Raw genomic sequence first — 22552 nt, 5'->3', positions numbered from 1 at the left:
CTGCGTGTATGGTAGTCTTCGTGGTAGTCTGCAGTGTGCAGCATCATGGCCGAACCTTCCGCAGTTAGCGCAGGGTCTTGACCTAGGGTCTTGACATTCTACTGGCAGGTGGTTTCCTCTGTAGTACACGCACTGGACGTGCGGATGCGTAGGTCGCCTTAACATGTCTTGTATTTTGGCCAGTTCTGTCTTGACCTCGGCCAAGCCGTCTCGGCGGCCTTCCCCTTATCGTGGGACAATGCGTTGGATCGCTCGCTAGAGGTTGGCGTTCGTTCTGAACTCTGTGGGTTGATTTCTTCTAGGTTCGAGCTCCTGGAGCTCCGCTCCCTCAGTTGGTCATCGACCCTAATGGCTTCCTCAAAAACCCTAGCCACTACGTCCCTTTGCAAGCTCGAGTTGCCTGCTAGTGCTTTGTACAATTCTTCATCCCGAATCTTGCTGATGAACACGGTTGACACTGCCCTGTCAGTCGGTCTTTCGCCCAAGGGGATTCTCTTAAGGATGCTTCTCACATGGGTCACATAGTCACGGATGCCCTCCTTCTCCTTCTGCTTGACGTTCATCAAACATACTAGCAGGTTGTCAGAGTATCCGGGTTTGGCAAACCTCTTGACAAAAATGTCCTTGAGGTTATTGAAGTTGGCTCGTTCTATAGCATCTAGGCTCGTATACCATGTCTTACCCTTATCGCTTAAGCAAAGTCCGAATGCTTGCGAACGTTGGGCCTGGTCGTTGAGGCCATTGGCTTCGCAGACCTGCTCGAACTGCTCGACAAAGCTGTATGGGTCGTCCAGTGGCTGGTACTTGTCGAGTTGCTTAGCGACGATAGGTATTTTGGCTTGGCTCTTTGAACCTTGGGTTGCCCCTAGTCCTGCAAGTAGCGAGGTTGCTAGCGCAGCGGCATTTTGTTCCACCGCGGTGTTATCGAGCAGCCGTTTCATGAGGAGCTCGCCCAGCGTCAGGTCTCTCTCGAGTGCTCTTTCCTGGTCCGTTCGGTTTTGGCCAGCCAAGTTCAACACTCGCTGCACCTCATGCAGCTCCATGCTTTGCCTTAGGCTCATGGCTTGTTGGTCCCTATTATAGTCTGCTATGCCCTGCAATGCCTTGCGTGCTAGCCTCCTCTCCTCCTCTAGGTTCGCAATGATTGCCTCCGCCGTCCTGCCATGGTGTTCGTACCTGGCATGCGCATCATAACTGCTCACCATTTGCTGTATGGCTTCCGGAAATGCACTAACATCTAGCTCCCCTGCAAACCGATGATCTGAGCCTCCCTCTGTCATGGTGAAATTCTCGCGTCTAGTTGTAAGTCAGATCCTTGTCGTTGTCGCTCCTTGCTTGATCCTGCCTTGCGCTCTGTGCATTTGTCACGCTTGGGTTTTCTCTTAGTGGTGGGTTTTTTTGGCAATTTATCTGAGTGAGTTCTTTTTAATTTTTGAAAGCAGTGCTCAACTTAGGGTCACTGGTGAGTGTGTTGCTCCTCGTGCACTCATGTTCAATCAGGCTTTCGACTTTCCTAAGTGTTCTTCAAGTGCGGAAATTCAATCAGAGTGCTGTGAGTGCTTCCCCTGCATCTTACTCACTCTTGCTCGTTTTGGGCCTGACAGGTTTTGCTACTCTAGTCCTGGCCGCCTTATGGGTCACAGGGTCCTATGCTGCTTCCTGTTGCTCACGTGGGGGTGGGTCACTGGGGAAGTGCCCCAGTGTGTCCCTGGATGGGTCAGGTTTTGTTTTGGTTTGACTCTGGGAATCGGACGTCCGATTTACCAGTGGTCCGATTTATCACTGGTCCGATTTACCAATGGTCCGATATACCAGTGGTCCGATTGTGGGGATCGGACCAGGTATTTAGGGCGAAGTGGGGGTCTTAGGGCCCGCGTGTCCGATTCTCAAGAATCGGACGGGCGAATGTGCGAGGAATTGGTCCGATTCTAGGCGGTCCGATTCTAGGCGGTCTGATTGTGGATGGGTCCGATTATGGATGGGTCCGATTCTAGGGATCGGACCGAACATGGTCCGACTGGTGATGTGTATTACTTCGTCCGATCGGACCGGGTGGGTCCGAGTCAGAGCGTCCGAGTGGTCCGAGTGGTTGAGTCGGACAAGTTGGTCCGAGTGGCCGATTCTAAAAATGGGACGGTCGGTTAGAGTGCCACGTGGCACGTTCGATTGGACCAGTTAGTCCGAGTCTAGTGATCGAACGGGTTGTTCCGATCGGACGGTTGTCCGAGTGTCCGATTCTGGGAATCGAACACTGGGTCGGCTGTCCGATTCCACCGGTCCGATGAGTTACGCCCACCGATTTGCTCGATTTTCACTAGGTATATTATCCTATTGGTCGTACGATTACCCCGCGACAGAGCTGAAGTGGGGCAGACGAGATCGGTTACCTGAAGTCGCCGAATGCGATGTCCTCCTAGCTCCGGTCGATCGGACAGCTGCTCAGCTTGCTCACTCTCTCACTCTCTATCTCTCTCACTCTCCGTTGGTTGGAAATGGGGTCCTCTTGCCCTCCCAGAGTTTATACCCTACTAGTTCTGCCCTACACACTACAGGTTCCTTCCCTGGCGTTTCATATGCCGTTACCTTGCATCTACTCCATTTTTTCCCTTTGTTTCCTGTGGTTTTCCCCTTGTTTCACAGCAGCATCCCTCTGCCTTTTCGTGTGTGATTTCCTACTGCTAATCTATCCTAAACACATCCTGGATCGAAAGCAAAACACTGAACTAATTTCTCCATGTTTTCCAGTCATTAATAACCAGATTGTTCCAAAACACTTACCTGTTCTGAAGATCAAAAACACCAAACTTCCTACCTATCTCAAGCTCCATTTCAGGGTGAATGCTCTACTTCGATGCTCGATATGGGGCGCGCGAGTGCTCGAGCTTGAATCCGTTGGTCCCGGCAATAGAACCAAAATTTGGGAGCTTTCGCTCAACCGCCAAAACCCACGGACCGCTTATTGTTTCAAGCGTTCCAAGCGAGCTCTCATGGCTATCTCTCACTTAGCCAACGCGCCGTCGATCCTACGAATGCAGTGAACTTACCTTGATGCTTGATCGAGTGCCCTCCTCTCTCTCACACTTCGGTAGCTCCACGATTCTTGATGCTAGCTCAAGCATCCTCAAGCCTCCTCCATCTCCAAGCCTCATCCTCCATAGCCGTGCACGCAAGATAAGAGAAGAAAAGAGAAGAGGAGAAGGGGAGAGGAGATGGTGGAGAGCTTCACCCTCTTGATTCCTCACTCTCTCACACACTCACTCCCTCACACTCTCACACTCCCTCTCTCAAGAGCATACACAAGTAAGAATGAGAGAAGAAGAGAGGAAGAAGAAGACTAGTTTTGCCACACCAAAGAATGAGCTCTTCATTCACTTTTCAACTTTATATACAAAACCCTACTTCCCTTTTGGGTGGTCATTCCCTTTTTCCCTTTTTTACATGGCCAGTCATAGCCCAGGCCCTGTTTTCCATTGTCCTTTTATCTTCCTTGCTTCCTTTTCACTACCCTTCTATATTTACAAATCGCACGGGTGAGAGCCCGGCACTCTTTTACAAGATTTTAGGGTGCGCTTTTTATGCGCCTTTCCCTTTTCGTGGTTGCCTTGGCCTTTAACGGTTGTCCTTGTGCTTTTGGCCTTTTCTCCTTCTTTTTCTTCCGTCGGGTTACCTTTTTTCCGCCTTTGCCCTGCGTCTTTTCCACTTTCTTTCTCTCTCTTCATGTTGGGGTTAACATGCCCAAAGTGAGGTCGATACAAATAGAAATTCCAAAATCTTCAACAAGGTATGTATATAATATTGGTCACTAGTTTGTAGTTGTCAAAATGCTACAGATGCAGAGGTGTATTTTAATTTTTGGGATAAATATTGGATGTGCAACAAAAAGATCCTAAATGATGGGAAACAATAGATAGCATTGTCTTCTCTTGGATGAAGAAAGGTACAAAATCTCCCAACAAATTTAAAATTCCCCCAAAGATTGTATTGAAGGCCAAAGAAAGTCTACAAGAATACATTGACTGAAGATTTTCCTTGAATATTTTCAAGGATATTAAAACTAAGGTGTTTATGAACACCACCTTTTTGAGTTTTTTTCAATCTCGTGGAAACAACCATAAGCAATAATATGTTCCATTGCACCAAGTTCCAAATTAGTGAAATTCCCAAAATTCACAAAATCCATTTTGATTTGATTTTCCCATATTGATGGGAAATTTCCAAAATCCCAAAAATAGAGTTCTTACATCTTAAATACCATTAGGATGACTAGTATTCTCCCCTTATTTTCTCATAGATCTTCCTCCTTACAATGATGCTCAACACAGCTTCCAACATATGAGGAGGTTATTTATGCTTACTTTGATGTTTATCCTGAAAATACAATACATGTTTAAGATAGATTTGTATTTATTTTTGACTCTAGAGCCACAAGTAATATTATATATGAATCTCAATTTTAAAGTTATAGGTGTTCGTGATTTTTACCTTGGTACTATTTCTTCCACCAAAATATTATGTGTGTGTTATTCTACATGCACTAGAGAAATCTCCTTTGTGTTGCACAACTTGTTGATCTTTGTCTATTTGTGGTCTTTTATCATGTTTAATGTGAGAAATATGAGAATATTATTGCAATTGCTCTTTGCCAAAGGTAATATTTTTTAGCTTTCTCAGACTAATGAAGTTGCAAATGTTGTCATCACTACAGGTAACCTTGATTGTAAGATTTGGCATTATTGCTTTGCACATTCAAATTTCTCTAAGTTCTTAGATCTTCAATACCATCATTCTATTCAAGGTATGAATCTTACTTCTTATCCTCACATGGGTATATTTGAATATTGTGATCTTGGGAAGCATCATTAGCAACCTTAGCCCTTATCTGCTTCTACTCATTCTAGTGGTATACTAGATCTTGTTCATTATGATAACTATAGATATTTTCCTATGATATCTATGGACATTTTCTTGTTTTAAAGTCCCATTATATCCAATTATCTATACTACATTACTAATTTTTATGATTTCACATGTTACATACATATTTTTCTATTGCGGTATAAGTCTGAAGCCCTATCAACATTCAAGCTTCAAAAGATTGTAGAACTTCCTAGATGATATTATATTAAAACACTTCATACAGATATGGGTGGAAAGTGTAATTCTAATGAATTTAATGATTACTGTATGATTGATTGCATTCATCATGAGTACACCACTCCATATTTTCCTCATGAAAGGAGCATTGAAAGGTGCATTTTGGGGTTTTTACAAGCATTATAAGCATATCTACAAGCCATTTCAATGAAAAATGAAGACTAAAGGCTTGATTCTAGTCCATTTTGCAAGGCAACCAAGGTGCAAGATGTGGAACATTTTAAAACAAAAGGAATAGTGGAGTGCAAGAAAGTTGAGACTTGAAGCAATAGACAAGTATCTAGGTAGCATTTTATCATTAATTCCACATATTTGGGGCACAATTTCATTTCAAATCACCTTAATTTGAGTGCAAATATGGTATGCGCAACCAAAAAGGCCTAAATTTGGCCAATATTTGAAATGGTTTGGACCAATTATAAGGCAACATGGGCCAAAGGCAAAGGATATAAATTGTTTTGTACATTCAAATCTTGAAATAAGAGAGAAGGGAACTAGAAAATTAGGAAGTAGACTACAACATAGTGTTCTAGTTTAGTGAGAGGGTTGTTTAGCATTCTTCTGCTGATCATAGCCATAGTGCCATGGGGGATTGGTGGTTGAGGCCTAATAGTGAGCTGAGAGTGAGAGAGCCATTGTTGGGCCCATTTTAGGTCTTGGAAGGTGCTACATTTGTGAAGAGTCCTCTAGGATCACCAATAGTGCCTAAGACTCGATTCTAGAGTATATGCCTCTTGGCCTAGAAATGAAGAGGGACTTGCTTAGGTACGAATGAGAAGAAATATTGAAATCAAATGAGAGAAAATGCTAGAAACCTCTTGTATCTAACGAGAGAAGTGTGGAGATTGGTTGAGATATCTAAAGATCTTTTGCAAGTACTTCCTTGATCCTAGTCCCATATCTCTTATGAGTCCCATATCTCCTATGAGTCTCATATCTCTATAGGGGTCTTATGAGTCCCATATCTCTTATGAGTCTCATATATCTATAGGGGTCTTATGAGTCCCATATCTCTTATGAGTCTTGAAGCCCCTATAGTAAGAAGAGTCCCACTATGCATAAAACTGGAAATGTATCTCTAACAGCAGTAGCTGGTAGTTCACTCCACCAAGGAAGAGTTGTAGTGGTGGAAAATTAAATCTATGTAGTAGTGCCACAAGTAGTGCTATAGTCACTTCAAAGTCTATCCTACATCTACAATGATGGTGCAGTAGCCATATTTGATAACTACTCAAGAAGTTCATAATCCATTTGATACAATGGCTCTACCCCCTTTATGATACACACTAACTATATTTAATGGAGATCCAAATGAGGATGGATAACTACATATTCAAGATTTAAAGAAGCTAATGTTCAATTATCAAGTAACAAAACGAGCACATCATATGATAATCTTCAATATGACCTTAAAAAGGAATGCAACCCAATCATATTATCACATTGTGGCTAAATCAATTACCAATATGCAAGTGTTTTACACCCTTTTTCATAGGCGATTCTCCCCCCAAAAGAGTGGGAAATACTAGCTATGTGTCCTTATAATGAGACTCCTCATGAGTTTAATGAGAGTGTAAAAGCATATGCGCAGAAGCTACGTGAGGTCTTTTGGCACTTAAATACAACTATTCCATTGTCTTTTTCCCATTACAGAAAGAGGGCCTCAGAATGATTTGATTAGGAGAGGATTACTTCTACTAATTGGATAAGATAGTGAATTCTCGATGTGATGACAAGCTTCAAAAGTGATTTTGACAAAGAAAGTCCCTTTTTTTCAATTTAAAATAGAAAGGTAGGTTATATCCTTTATATCTAGGTGGCATAACACAAGTGGCTCATACCTTAGTGGTAGGGCCTTGGGCCTATTATTGAGGTGCTAGATGTTCAAGTCTACATGCCTACAAGAATTGCCAAATCATGATAGTATGGATTGTGCATTATTATTAACCATAATGCCTTAGTCTTTTGTGATAGATCTATGGGCCCTAGTATAAGTGTTGGATCATGATTGATGTGAAAATATAATTTTCATCCAAGCATAAAATTTCAAATTTCAAATTTCATCCGGCCACTAGACTTTCTAGAAAAACTAGCAAATCTGGGCAAAAGGGAAATGAAAACTAGATAGAATGTGCATAACACCCCCTTCCTATTGGTGCACCTTAAATCTTGCACAATTAAGAAGGTGATTATCATTAAGTCAAAAGGGACGTTTTGTAGTCCATACTACCCTTAATGATAGGATTACAATTTTACTTTAGAGAGTTGGAATTTACAACCCAATTCCACTTGAGTAATACCATGCTTAATGACCTTGATGCAACTATAACTATAATAGAGAGGGTAGATTTTAGAATCCAAGCTCCATATGCAACAAGAGAGATATCCCTCTAGGTTCCTAGAGTGGTACCAAATGCAATGTTAACTAGTTATTATCCATTACTTGCATTATCTAGTAGTTCTATGAGCTTAAGTTAGGAGTCAAATGAGGGGTTTCCACAATTACTAGCTGTTGGGATGCCAAATGTTGCCCCATCAATCCTTGTGATGTCTATGAGAAATGGGTAGGATCCCATTGTGAACCAAGAAAGCATACACTCAACAATCCCCCTTGAAATAGTTAAACCTACAATGGGGGCAGTAGATGAGCCTACTAGTTATGAGTCCTCTACATCTAATATCATGGAGGAAGTAAAATATATGATGAATCATTATAGGGATGTGATTATGAAATAATATAGTCAGATTATAGTACATGTTAAGTTTCTTGATTGCTAGTAGAACTAACGGGCACTAGAAAGCTTGATGATACAAGTCCATCTAGATTTAGTTGTAAGTGGTGTAATGGTCAGTATCTTCCATGAAATTTTCCACATGTAAAGTATAATGTATGCACTAACAAATGTTGGAGTAGAAAAAAATCCCTCCAGTAAGGTAGTCAACAACTTGGACTAGTGAATCACTCTTCAAATGGTGGAAAAAATCAAGGGGATGGCCCTAATACAAAAGGGTAAAGATACTCTTGAGAAGATACTTCATAGTGGTTTTAGTTTGGTAGAGATACTTCCAATTAGTGAGATTATTGCTTCTAACAATGTTAGAGGAGTTATTATTAGGGGTTAAAAGGGAGGGATTCTTAGAAGACAGACCCTAGCATGAGCAAAGAGAAACCTAAACCTAGAAATGTTCATAAGAAAGTTGTGGACTAGTATACATAGGCAAGATCCTTAAAACCTTATAGTGATTTTGAGTAGCTTGTGGTTAAGGCTCAGTAGAAATCAAAAGTGAAGGGGGTTGCTAAGGCCATTAGGGAAACCAAGGAAGAGAAGCTTTGCAAAGAAAGGAAAGTTGTGCAAGCTTCCATGAATTTGACTTACTAAATGGTTTACGTGAAATCAAGCTCGTGTTAAGATGTTATAATTAATTTTATTGTCACCTAGCATTTGCAAGAACATTCACCAAAATGGATATATTGTGGAGCCTATAATATGTATCAATGTAGTGGGTAGTAAATGGTGCAATCATGTGTAGAAACACTACCCTAGGGCATAAGCCTATGTGGATGGTATTTTGATTAGAACTATGGTGGTAGACTTGTGTTCATTTACAAATATAATGAGCATGAATTTATTGGAGAGACTAGGTCTACACATTCAAAAAGATGTCAATACTATTCTAAAAATGATAGATTAGAGTCTAAGACAACATGAAAGCATGGTATCGAGAGTATATGTGACAATAGCTCACATTGATTGTGTTTTGGACTTCTATGTGACTTGCCTTGCTCAAAAGTCAAGATATTAATTGTGGCTTGGAGATGGTCATGGAATGTTACACTCCGAGTGCTTAATTGATATCCTAGCTATTTATTTAATCTTTGGGCTTGAATTCCCACTAAATAGAAGGGATTTTCCTTCCAATTTACAATGGGGGAACTTGAGGGGACCTGTGTGACTGGAACCTCTAGTTCTAATGAATTTAAAAAGGATCCTACCACAAAGATAGTCTATGAGATATGTTTAAATGAGCACATATTGACAAAATATTGGATGCATGATATTGATGTGATAGAGTTTGATATTGGACTCCCAATGATCCCTACCCAATTAACTTCAACCTATATTTGTGGATGAGCATAAGATTTATATAGAACTCTTATCAGAGTTTAGGGATATATTTGAGTTATGATGAACTAAAGGGGATTCCCCCAACTGTCATTGTGCATAAAATCCCATTGAAAGAAGGAAGCAATGATCTAAGACAAAAGGTCAAATGAATGCCTCTGAGATAACAGACTCTTTTTGAGGAGTTAGTGCATCTAAGAAAGGTTGGGTTGATCTTCTTTGTGAAACACACTAACTAGACGAGACGCTCATAAGTTCTTATAAAAAATAAAAAGAAAAACCAAATCTACTTCTACATGGATTTTAAGGAGTTGAGCAAGTAGATCATTAAGAATATTATACTTTTCCCTTTATCAACCAAATTTTAGATAAATTGATAAAGTGACACAATTATTCTTTCATAGATCATTTTGTACTCTATAACAAATGGCCAGAGCTAGAGAAGATAAGCTCAAGATGATATTCATTATAGTCTTTTATACTTCCGTGTACCATTACATGGCTTTTAATTTACGTAATGCTCCTAGATCATGGTGAAGGATGAGTGATGAGATGTTTTCCAATATCTCCCAATAGGAGCTTAAGGTCTTTAAAGATGACTTGAGTGCTATGAAAAGTCACAAGTGATAACTTATTATTTCTTATGCAAGTACTTGCTAAATCCTTGAAAGTGTGTATTTGGGGTGCTTTATGGGTTACTATTAAAGCATATTGTAAGTTCAAATGGAATTGCTACTAAACCTAGAAAGATAGGTACCGTTGTAGTAATGAATGTGTAAACCAACCCTAGGGAGGATCACAACTTTATTTAATCTTCTATTGGTCATTACCGTAGGTTCATCAATGCATTCACTGAGTGCTTATTACCTTTGATAAATATTTTGTCTCATAATCATGTTTTTTAATGGACTGAACTAGATGTCAAGTTGGATTTATCTAAGATGCTAGTGTTATAATCTCAAAAGAGGGGTGGAGCCTTCTTATTTTTTATGGTTGTAACAATTCGTAACATTAGCTTTTACCTTTGGCAAGCACACCTTTATCATCCAAATGCTTTCGCAAGCCAAAAGTTAGGTGTTTTGGATCTTTGTTATAGTTATTTAGAAAAAGTCTATTTGGCCATGGCTTTCTCCACCAAGAGGTTCATACATTACATTCTTTATGAAATCATGGAGTTTTTCAAGAAGGCTAAGGGATTGTGCCAATTGTTGAATAAGCGTCAACCTCCTGACCACTTGGCCAAGTGTTTAATATCCTTACAAGAGTTTGAATATGATGAGATCCACAACAAGCCATCAAAGTTGTAGTTAGTTGTTGAATGCTTAGTACATTTTGGTGAGCCCAAGGAAGAGTGGACTCATATAAGTGGTTTTGAGGATCTAAACAAGATTGATGCAATCTCAATCCCATCCTATTATGCTTCTATTAGGAATTATTTATCTATAGGCAACTTTGTAGATAATATTTCCCAATTTGAAAAGAGAAAGATCAGGCAATTAGCAAACACTTCTCGTTCCCTTAGTAATATGTGTCTCATACAAAAAGAGTATAGATGAAGTTTCTCGTCAAGTGTTGATTCTTGGGGATACAACCATTATTGAATAAGCTTCAACCCCCTCACCGCATGGCCAAGTGATTAATGTCCTTGTAGGAGTTTGATAATGAAATTTCAAAGAAAGCCACCAAAGTTATAGGTGATTTTTGAATGCTCAGTAGATTTTAGTGATTCTAAGGAAGAATGGGTTGATATCAATAATTTTGAGGATCTATGCAATATTTATGGAGCCTCTACCACTACAAGGATACAAGGAAGTGTAGGAGGGCAAAGAGAAGCCACCGTCGCGAAGAGGAGCCGCCGAATCCATCCTCAGGCCTTTACGATGAGTGCATTGTTCCTTCTTGATTTGTTTTTGTTTATTCTCTTTTTCTTTTACTTGTTTTTGTTAAAAATCATGTGTATTGAGAGAGGGAGAGGAAGAAAGAAAACGAAAGAAGGAACGAGAGAGAGAGGGAGAAAACATTAAACACAATAGGGAAAGAGAGAAAGAGAGGGAGAGAGAGAGAGAGAGAGGGAGGGAGAGGTTGTTGTTACTGTTGTTGTTATTTTACTTCTTTTTTTTTCTTATTTGTTGTTGTTGTGGTAGTCGTAGTTGCGGTAGCAGTAGTTGTTGTTTAATTTTTTATTTTCTTGTTTGTTGTTGTAGCGGTAGTGGTAGCAATAGTGGTGGTTGTTGTTTAATTTCTTATTTTCTTGTTTGTTGTTGTTGTGGTAGTCGTAGTAGTAGTAGTAGTAGTAGTAGTGGTAGTGGTAGTGATAGTAGTAGTTGTTATTTTTAAATTTCTTCTCTTATTGTTTGTTGTTTTTGTGGTAGTCGTAGTCCTCGTCGTGATTGTAGTAGTAGTACTAGTAGTAGTAATAGTAGTTTTCTTGTTTGTAGTAGTAGTAATAGTAGTTTTTTTTTTCTTTTCTTTTTTATTGTTATTTAGTTTTCTTGTTTGTTGTTGTTGTAGTTGTAGTAGTAGTAGTAGTTTTTTCTTCTTTTCTTGTTTGTTGTTATTGTAGAAGTAGTAGTAGTTGTTGTTGTTTTTTTTTCTTCTTTTCTTCTTTATTGTAGTGGTAGTGGTTTGTTGTTGTAGTAGTCATAGTCGTAGCTGTCGTAGTCGTAGTCGTAGTCGTAGTCGTAGTCGTAGTCGTAGTCGTAGTCGTAGTCGTAGTAGTAGTAGTAGTAGTAGTAGTAGTAGTAGTAGTAGTAGTAGTAGTAGTAGTAGTAGTAATGGTTTTCTTGTTTGTTGTTGTTGTTGTAGTAGTAGTTTTTTTTCTTTTCTTATTTATTGTTATTTAGTTTTCTTGTTTGTTGTTGTTGCTGTAGTAGTAGTAGTTTTTTCTTCTTTTCTTGTTTGTTGTTGTTGTTTTTTTTTTTCTTCTATTCTTGTTTATTTTAGTGGTAGTAGTAGTGGTAGTGGTATTGGTATTGGTAGTGGTAGTGGTAGTGGTAGTTGTAGTGGTAGTGGTAGTGGTAGTGGTAGTGGTAGTGGTAGTGGTAGTGGTAGTGGTAGTGGTAGTGGTAGTGGTAGTGGTAGTGGTAGTGGTAGTGGTAGTGGTAGTGGTAGTGGTAGTGGTAGTGGTAGTGAGAGAGAGTTGTTGTGGTAGTCGTAGTCGTGCTCGTGTTTGTAGTCGTCGTAGTCGTGATTGTAGTAGTAGTACTAGTAGTAGTAATAGTAGTTTTCTTGTTTGTTGTTGTTGTAGTAGTAGTATTTTTTTTTCTTTTCTTGTTTATTGTTGTTTAGTTTTCTTATTTTTTTTTTTGTAGTAGTAGTAGTAGTAGTAGTTTTTTCTTCTTTTCTTGTTTATTGTTATTGTAGTAGTAGTAGTAGTTGTTGTTGTTGTTATTTTTTCTTCCTTTGTTGTTTATTGTAGTGTTAGTGCTAGTACTAGTGGTTTGTCGTAGTCGTAGTCATTGTTGTAGTAGTAGTAGTGGTTTTCTTGTTTGTTGTTGTTGTAGTAGTAGTAATAGTTTTTTTTGTTTTCTTATTTATTGTTGTTTAGTTTTCTTGTTTGTTGTTGTTATTGTAGTAGTGGTAGTAGTAGTAGTTTTTTCTTCTTTTTTTGTTTGTTGTAGTAGTAGTAGTAGTTGTTGTTGTTATTTTTTTTTTCTTTTCTTTTCTTGTTTATTGTAGTGGTAGTGGTAGTGGTAGTGGTAGAGAGAGATATACATATTTTGTTAAAGGAAATGAGAGAGGGAGAGGAAGAGAAAAAGGAAGAAGGAATGAGAGAGAGGGAATAAACATACAACATAATAAAGAAAGAGAAAAAGAGAGAGAGATGGAAGGAGAGAAGAGAATGAATGGATAAAAAACAAAGAGAGAGTGGTGGCGAGGTCCGGTGCAATACCACGAGACGAGAAACACTCCAACATATGTTAATTTGTGGGTGGGTGGAGATTTTACATACGTTAATTTTGTTGAGTTACAAGAGAAGAAATCCCTTCTCAAACAATTTAAGAAAGAAAAAAAGAATGATAACAAAAACAAATTGTTTGTCGTAATGTAGACAATGGAAAACAATGAAGGTCGTGATGTTCAAGATCGTGAGGTGTATCTTAATCAGCGTGTCCCATGTCCTTGCTCTCAATGTAAGTTGGCAATTAGACAAAAACGTCGATTGTCTATAGAACAGGTACGATGCTTCGGTGAGTTTCAATCTAAGATCATTGATCAAGCAATCTCAGATTTTGAGCAAACGGTAAGAAAAGTGTATATCAATCATGCATTGTATTTGCAAGCTAATTAAATACCATATACAAAAACATTGGATGTGGCTAGCAAATTTTCTATCCAGGGAGGTGACGTCTCATCCCAAGGAGGAGTGCACCCTTTGCGGTGTCGAAGGGTTTCGAAAGCAATGTCGCAACTTCAGAAGTCCTTCATAAATTTCAGGATAGAAGATCCATCAAGCAAGTAAGCAAGATGAGAAAATGATGCCAAGTCTTTGTTTCATTTCTGTTAATAACAAAACAAGGGTTCAAGATGAAGAAATCGGTTCATTCAGTTCATCCTCCCCGAATCCAGGAAAGAAAATAGAAAATCCATTAGCTCTTTATCTTCCATCGTTGTTCTAGCCTTTGCAATTTTCCCTTAATTTATGGGTGATGATAAGAATTCAAGAATATGCTGTTATGTTATGACTCCAATGTCCTGCGAACACCCTCATCATTGTATGTTCTTCATATGTACGGTTTCAACACAACCCAAAGGTGTTCTCTCCACTGTATGTAACTTAAAGAAAGCCATCCTCATCTTTATGCTCCTCATAGATAGCCGACATAATTGCAGCAATAGGCAGAAGAACATTGTCTACAAGGATGAAGATTGCTTTCTCTGCATTTAATTTGATCCTCTTCCGAATAACATAGACAAATTGATCAACAATAAGGTCAACTGGTACAAGGTACTTCTTCTTATCTATGTCTGGAATGTCACTTCTTTCAGCTTTCTCAACTATTACAGGAATCCTGTAAGGATACTTCTCACGAATCCTAGAGGCTTCAGTTTTCCTCTTCTCTAGATCATGTTCCTCTTCAAAAGAGCTCTTGGTCATTTCACTTCTGCATTGATGAAATCGGCGATTCACGAACGAAATTACAGACAACAACGTGAAGGAATCTATAAATGATAACCGAAAAAGTCTACGAACGGCCACTTCTTTGCGCAGATAATCTGATGACAACACAATGGCAAAAAGAGAAGGTGCGAATCCAGCGATCGCAGGAACCTGGACGGAGACCTCGATCCCCTTTGAACGCTTCTGAAAGAAGCCGAACAGGACGGAAATTCCTTCCGCAGCTCGTCTCACATAACATAGTCCAGTGCCTCATCTACAGATTGTATCAAAATCATGGCAGATGTTTGAGTTACTCTCCCTTCCTCCAGCATTGTCCAATAGGCAGCTTGTACACCAATGAATTCTCGCAGCTGGCGTCTTGCAATTCTGTGTACTCGCAAAAATACAGTAGAGAGGTTTGATTGACAGCGTCCACGGCATGCTTATCCTGTCGTCACAGCAATGAAGTAGCTTCCTTAATCTCCGGTTTTTTTTTTACTTCCCATCCTCTGGGCTACAGTAAAAACCACGTGTGTCGGGAGCCTTCAAAACAAAAATGTCTGTGTGTGTTTTCCCCCCCTGTCTTCCTGTCCAACAACGATTCTCTGATTGACAAAAAAAATCTCCTCTTTTCTTTCGTCCCGCTCCTCTGTTCTTTCCTGTCCTCAATTTCCTTTCCTTCCTTTCTGTAAAAAAAAATCCCCTCGAAGTTGCAGAGTGCCCTCTATTTTCCTCCTCGTCCAGCGCAGAGTATCCTCTATTTTTCTTTCTTCCGACTAGAAAAGCGTATTGTGGATTTCTTCCCCCCCAAATTCAATTCAAAAAACAAAAGCTCCTCCCTGTCCTCAGAAAAGCAAAACGGCCAATAAAGCTCTCCTTTTTTCCCACAATAGCCTTAGAAAAGCAGCCCTCTTAAATCTTGCACCTTTCTCTGAAACTTTACTTTAGTTGGAGTGACTTCACACCCTTTCAGTGGTATTGATACAGATCTTGAAACGTCTAACGGAGAATTTCCATGCAAAAATGTGACCTTCTCGACAAGTTCCACAAAACAATGTGAGCCTTTGGTGCTCTTCGTTTAGTTTCCCTTGCAATGATACTGAAAAGAAGTATTTGTATAGCTGAGCTAGTGACATACCAAAAAGATCCACTTATTCCATATGTAAAAGTCTTATTTGCTGACTATAAGATAATTGAAACCCATGTCCAATGGTTGACAAAATCTGAACAAACACCCTCTAACTACATGTGATAATAAGAAGCAAGTGCCTTGATAAACGATCCATGTGCAACATAACCTTTTTGGTGGATTCCACATCTCGAATGCGCAGCAATACGACATCCACCCCCTCTAATCCTACGCATCCTCCGGATGGGCCAACTACCCATGATCATTATCATCAAGATCCACAAACAGATCAATGTCTTCGTTATGCATTTCCGGTGTCATATCATCTGTTTCTTCCATTGGAATTTCTTCTCGTTGTTCTTCTCTTGCAAATTCTTCCAATGCATATTCCTCATCATCTCTTTTCTTGAAAATCTTGATTCTTTTTCCAGCAATAGGCACTCTAAGCACTGTCCCATCCAATTCTGTCAGCTCATATGTTGCATTATCAAAGACATGTCTGACTATGTACGGCCCAAACCATCTTTTCACCATCTTCCGAAGTGCAGTATGCTGATTTTCAAGGCTGCTATCAAAGACCAATACCCAATCTCCCTCTTCTATTGCTCGAGGCTGCAAATGATGCCTGCTATCAAACCTGTCCTTATTTCTTAGTCTAGAAACCTTCAACCTATCAATAGCTAGCTGAATATCCTCTGGTCTCCTCTCCAACTGTCGAATCCGAAGAGCTAAGAGCTCTTCTCTCATCAAATCCTCCTGCCAAGGTAAAACTGACCAAGTCAAAGCACAAGTCTCAGTCGGCATAACCGGTTTCTGACCATACATCAACTCTGCAGGCATATATCCTGTGGTAACACTATGAGTCGTACGATCAGCCCACAAAGCAAATGGTAAAAGTCTCGGCCATTCTCCAATCCATCCTCTGCATGCTTTGGCTAATGCTTTCACTATCGGCGGATGCCCTCTTTCACTCTTCCCATTTCCCTCTAGATTATATGCTATGGTTAGAGCCAACTTGATTCCTAGCTGAGAGAAAAACTCCCTAGCTTCATCTGCATCCAATTCACCACGATCTGCAGTGATCTTACCCACACAACCATACATGCAGAAAATTTCCTCTAATAAGAACTTACACACTGCACTAGTGGTCTTCGTTCTCAAAGATCTGCCCTCAACATGATTGGTAAGATCCTCTCTAGCCAAAGCAATGTACCTCATCTGCCATAGACCCATAGGCACGGTAACCAAATCAACTACCCACTTATAATGAATGCATAGCGGATAGGTCGGATGAAGCTCATCTCGATGACGCACTACTTAATACATCTGGCAGTCTCTGCAAGTCTCAACAAAGTGAGAAACATCTCTGTACATGCCTTTCCACCAATATTTCTCCTTGATTTTCTCATAAGTAGCCCACACTCCTCTATGACCAGCCCAAGGACTCTCATGAAACTCCCTCATCACCTGTAACTGTGTCTCTCTATCGCAGACAACCCGCAAAGGTAATCCGCCTCTTTTCTTCGGATGCTTCCAAAGAAATCCGTCCTTGAGAAAATAACCATAGGCTTTCCTTCTGATCTTCTTGAACTCTTCATCCGTCCATTCATCTCTTTTGCTTAGTGTACTAAGGTACCTGCCAATCTGCAACCAATCTCCAACATAGAGTTCTTCTGTGAAAGCCACAATATCATAGACATGACAAACATGTTCAACCATAGTGGCTGAAATTTCTGCATCATCCTCTTCTGCAAGTAGAGTCTCCTCATCATCATATCTGGCTCTAGACAACATATCTGCCACTGGATTATCCTTCCCTGCTATGTGTTTAAATTCTGGATTTAATGACTTGATGTATGCAATCCATCTCAACATGGCTATATCCGGAGTAGAGCAACTCGTAATCATACCAATCAATGGCAAGCAATCTGTCTCTACCACAACTGAAGCTCCAATAAAGTACTCCTTGTCACATTTGAGAGCCATGACAATCCCCAATAACTCCCTCTTGATTTGCGGATATCTCCTCTGTCTCTCGTTTAGGACTTTCGCCCCAAACCGAATAGCATACCTATTTCCATCTGCATCATCTTGACCCACAGCCCAACCTATGCCAATTGGACTAGTATCAACTGTCAATACAATAGGCCTTCCACGATTATAATCTGCTTTCCTAAGAGTAGGAGCATTCTGCAATAACTTCTTCAATTTCCGCATGGCTCTAGTGTGACTCTCATCCCAAAAAAAATTCTGCCCCTTTCGAAGCAGCTGATACAAACAATCTGCTATGTGTGCAAAATGAGGTATCCAAATCATATAAAACACACAAGCACCAATGAATCTCCGTACCTCTGAAGTGGTAGAACAATACTCCGCAATCTTGCCTATAGCATTCACCTTATCAGGTGAGGGTTTCCTGCCATAATATCCACACATATGTCCAACAATGACAACCTCATTCACTCCAAAAATAGATTTTTGCCCTGAAAGTGTCAAGTTCACTTCTTCTAACCTGGCCAAAATCTTTTCACATGCTGAAATATGATCAGCCACAAAGGATCTACATCCCTGCTCATTTAGACTCTCATTCTTCTCTTCTTCTGCACACCCCTTAATGGGCACATCATCCAAGAAAGGCATAGTAAGCTGAGGTATGTAATCACGAAGGACCTTATGCATGGCATTCATCATATGCGCAACAGAATTAGTGGCACCTTGAGGCAAGGTACACATCCTGACAAGCCCAATAGGAGTTCTCATGGTGGTTATGTCCCTACTTTCCAAAGCCAGCTGAAACTGATCATATCCTGAATACAAATCACCCAAAGAATAGATGGCGCGTCCAGCAAATGCCTCTGCAAACTCATCCACAACTGGACCTATACCAACATTCCTGATAGTAACTCTGTTCACTCGCTGCATGTCCTGAATAAATCGAAGAGTACCATTCTTCTTTGGAACTGTAAACCACCTGTTTGAGTATGGTGCAGATGAAGGCTCAAGGATTCCCATCCTGATTTTCTCATTCAATAAATCAATCAGCTTTGGCAAGTGTGCCTTAGGTAGAATAGGTTGGAGATTCCATGGAATATGAGGAATAGTAAAAATGACCATAGGAGCAACAATATCAGGATTCACACATCCAATCTCATGCGGGAAAAAAGCAAATCCCCTTCCATGTCGCTCAAGCATATCCTGAAAGCATTGCTTCTCTATGGGTAACAAGAAATCACCATTCCCAATTTTCAATTCAGCAAGTGTCTCTGCTGAAAATTTATGACCAATATGCTCCGGATTCCTCAAAATTTGCTGTTTAGCAGCCCTCTCTATTTGCTGATCACTGTCAGGTGGAAGCGGTACAGCAACCGGCTTCACCTTCTTATCCACAGTTTTGTATTTCGTGTCAACCCTGGCTTCATTATGCTCTTCTGCATTACATAAACCTTGCTGTAAATCAGCAATTCTGCACACCAATGGCTGAATATTCTCAGCCCTCTGCTCTATGGACTGCACAAGAACAGCCCCAAACTCTGAATGCTGAAATATTTCAGCAGTAAACTCTGTTGCTGAAAGTTTTCAGCCCTCTGTCTCTCTGAAAGCTGATCATAACCAGCTGGAAACTCTGTTTGCTGAATTTCTTCAGCACTCAACACTCTTTGCTGAGTTACCTCAGCCTCTGACTCAATCTGTGACATAAAATCTGCAATTTCATGAAACATGTCCAGGGACTGCACTAATACATTACTGTGACAATTCAGCATATCAGTTTTCAGCATATCTCCCATCTCTGTCATCGTATCTACACAAATCACACTGTCATACATCCCATCTATGTGCTCATCATCCTCCAAAATTCCTGCATTTTTCAAATTTTTCTCCTCCCTGCATATATACTGCCTGGCAGCTCTAGGCAACCTAGAAGTCTTCTGATAACTCATCGAACTGTTTGCTGAAATCCCAACAAAACCGGAGGAGAAAACACTACTGCCAGGAGGCGAGAACTCCAATCTCCTCTCCTCTGTACCACCGTCGTCTCGCGAAACGATGGTACCTAATGAAAACCCGAATCCCTCACAGTGGGCAAAGGTGCATCTCTGAGAGTATCTCTGTTTCTAACATGGTTCACACATACAGTCATAAACTGAACTGCTCTCATACCATCTTTACTGCGAATCCGTGCATAAGCAGATCCATCATCCATGACCTTTGTTTCCATGCGCATCTCTGTAATGAATGGCTGACCAAGAATTATGGGATAAGAGCATGAATCCTGCAAAAAGAAATGAAAATCCTCCTCTACATCACCAATAGAAACCCTGACACTAGGACAGGCAGCATACAAATCACCTACAGTGTTATTGGCGGCTCTCATACGCCACCCATGCTCTACATCCATAGGCCATCTGTTACTCTCATAAACTCCACGAACTATGAGATTAATCTCTGAACCATGATCAACCAATGCAACATAAGGCACCTGTTTCTCTCCAATCTTTACCATCGTCTCTGTAGTTGCCCTAGCCCAATGGCTCCGCGAAAAGTGACTACGCGGTATCATGACAGGCTCATCAATTTCAGCATAATGCATAGGCTGAACCCTCTTCTCTACCTGCGGAAAAACAGAAGCATTATCAACCATAACCTCATCCTCATCCTCATCCAACTCCCCAATCAAAACTCCCTGTGTATCAGTGGTAGACAATGCATGTCTTTTCCTCTTCAAGACCTCCTGAAATTGATCCTGAAACTCTCTTTTTGAGATGCCCAAAATCTCAGAAATAGTGAAAGTCACCTCACTGCCAAGTATCTTATCATTAAAGATTTTCTTCATGTCTGTAGATGTCTCAATATCGGACATCAATCTGAATCCTGGCTGCTTTCTCTCTCTAGGCTCTTGCCTCTTTTCTCTCTTTTGAGCATCCTCCATCTGTCGATCTGGCCCTGGTCTTGAAGACGGTCCTGCAATAGGTGGAGTAACAAACTCACCCCCTCTAGTTTTCTTAGCTGCACTTGGATTTTCTTCATCCCTCTTACGCTTCTCCTCAACAAGTACATCTGCACCATGAGACTTAGCCAAATAAGCATAAATAGAATACCTGTCAATAGGCAAGTCCCAACCTGTCTCTGATCTAATGCTAGAGCCTGCACTAGTCAAAACAGTTTGCTGAATTTTCCCCTTGTTTGCAGTCTCCATAGCATAAGTCCATAACGCTGACTGAGTCTCTGATCCCTTCTCAATCTGGACTCCATATGCAGAAGCATCACCTCTAGCTGTCACATAAGAAGTACGCGCAGCCATGTCCTCCACTAACTTCTTCATTCCACCTTTACCAAAGTTGGTAGCAAGTGGAGCTCCTGTCTCAGTCAACCAAATCTTACCATCTTGCCCCCAATATACCAAATTCTGCCTCCTTGCATCCTGGAAAGAGTCACAATCCCTGCAATGCTGATGGTCCGTACTATCACACCAAATATATCTCTGATCTCTCCTAGGTGCACTAGGAGCACTCCTAGGTGCAGTAGGAGCGCTAGAAGAAGCAGTAGGCGCAGTCGAAGCAAACTGCTTCTTCAACTTTCCCACCAACTCCGCTTTGACTGACTCTAGTGTCAAATCTGTGATGCCTTTGATTATGTCATCAAGAGAGGTAGGCACCGATGGAGCAGATGGTTTTGGAGCAGAAGGTGTAGGCATCGGTGGTGGAACATGAGGAATAGGTGGAGTGGAAACAGTAGGCACTGGCATAGGCCAAGAAACTGGCTGAGGAGGAGAATAAATAACAGGGATAGAAGCAGGCATATGAGCTGATGATGGTGTAGGTGTCATGGAACCATTCTGTAGGTGAGTCTTCCATATCCTTCTCTTGGTCAAAGTCGAGACTGCATCCTGAGCATCCTGCCAATCAATTTTAAGACCCATAGGCTTCGTGCGATCTTCAAGAAGCTCACCCAATTCTTCTTGAAGAGCAGGATCTGCAGCTTGCAAGAAAAGCTCAACTTTTTCAACATCCAATGCTCTTTGTTCAATGGCATCAAGCTAACTATACCTTTCTTCGAATTCTCGAATCGACTCCGAAGCAGTTAGACCTTTGTTTGGCATGTAGACCCACTCTCGAAATGACCGCCGAGTAGCCATACCAAAGTCCTCAAGGAATTATTCTTCTTTCAAGGCCTTCTTAAAATCTTGCCAATGTGTATTTTGAATAAAAAGATCAGTCACTTTTGTCCTCAAAGCAGGTGTGACAAGACGAAGGAAGTACTTACTCATAAGTCCAGCAGGAACTCCAAAAAACCCCATCTTGATCTCATATGTCTTCAAATATGCTGAAACATTACGCCCGTCAAATAGTTTCTTCTCATTCTCAACTGCTTCAATAGCCTTAGTCGCGCTGTTTGCATTCTCCTGCTCCGAATAGAGTTGCCTTTGCTGAGACAACTGTTGTTGATGCAATTGTTGTTGCTGTTGCATATACAATTGTGTTTGTTGATTTTGGAGTTGCATATACATGGACATATTCTGCAAAATCTGCTTTAGATCCTCTGTTGAAGTACTTGACGCAGCAGTCATTGATGGAGCTGAAGTAGAGGCAGCTGGAATTGTAGAAGAAGCTGAAATAGAAGCTGAAGTATCTCCCATCCTGAAATTTCTGCGACGCTTTCACGTCGGGTTCACCAAATATGTCGAAGGGTTTCGAAAGCAATGTCGCAACTTCAGAAGTCCTTCATAAATTTCAGGATAGAAGATCCATCAAGCAAGTAAGCAAGATGAGAAAATGATGCCAAGTCTTTGTTTAATTTCTGTTAATAACAAAACAAGGGTTCAAGATGAAGAAATCGGTTCATTCAGTTCATCCTCCCCGAATCCAGGAAAGAAAATAGAAAATCCATTAACTCTTTATCTTCCATCGTTGTTCTAGCCTTTGCAATTTTCCCTTAATAAGTTTTGGACTTATGGGTGATGATAAGAATTCAAGAATATGCTGTTATGTTATGACTCCAATGTCCTGCGAACACCCTCATCATTGTATGTTCTTCATATGTACGGTT

The 22552-nt window shown here is 40.5% G+C and overlaps 1 pseudogene; it reads right to left on the bottom strand.

The window, feature by feature from the left end:
• The window catches only part of LOC148017947 (autophagy-related protein 8a-like), a 36223-nt pseudogene extending 21735 nt beyond the window's left edge, over nt 1–14488 (bottom strand).
• Nucleotides 14489–22552: the final 8064 nt, after the last annotated feature.

The sequence above is a fragment of the Lygodium microphyllum genome, chromosome 21 (assembly GCF_053477565.2).
Source record: "Lygodium microphyllum isolate KBCC chromosome 21, Lygodium_microphyllum_v1.1.10, whole genome shotgun sequence".
Classification (NCBI taxonomy): Eukaryota; Viridiplantae; Streptophyta; class Polypodiopsida; order Schizaeales; family Lygodiaceae; genus Lygodium; species Lygodium microphyllum.
The sequence above is the reverse complement of the archived record's forward strand: the minus strand, read 5'-3'. Positions and strand labels throughout refer to the sequence as shown.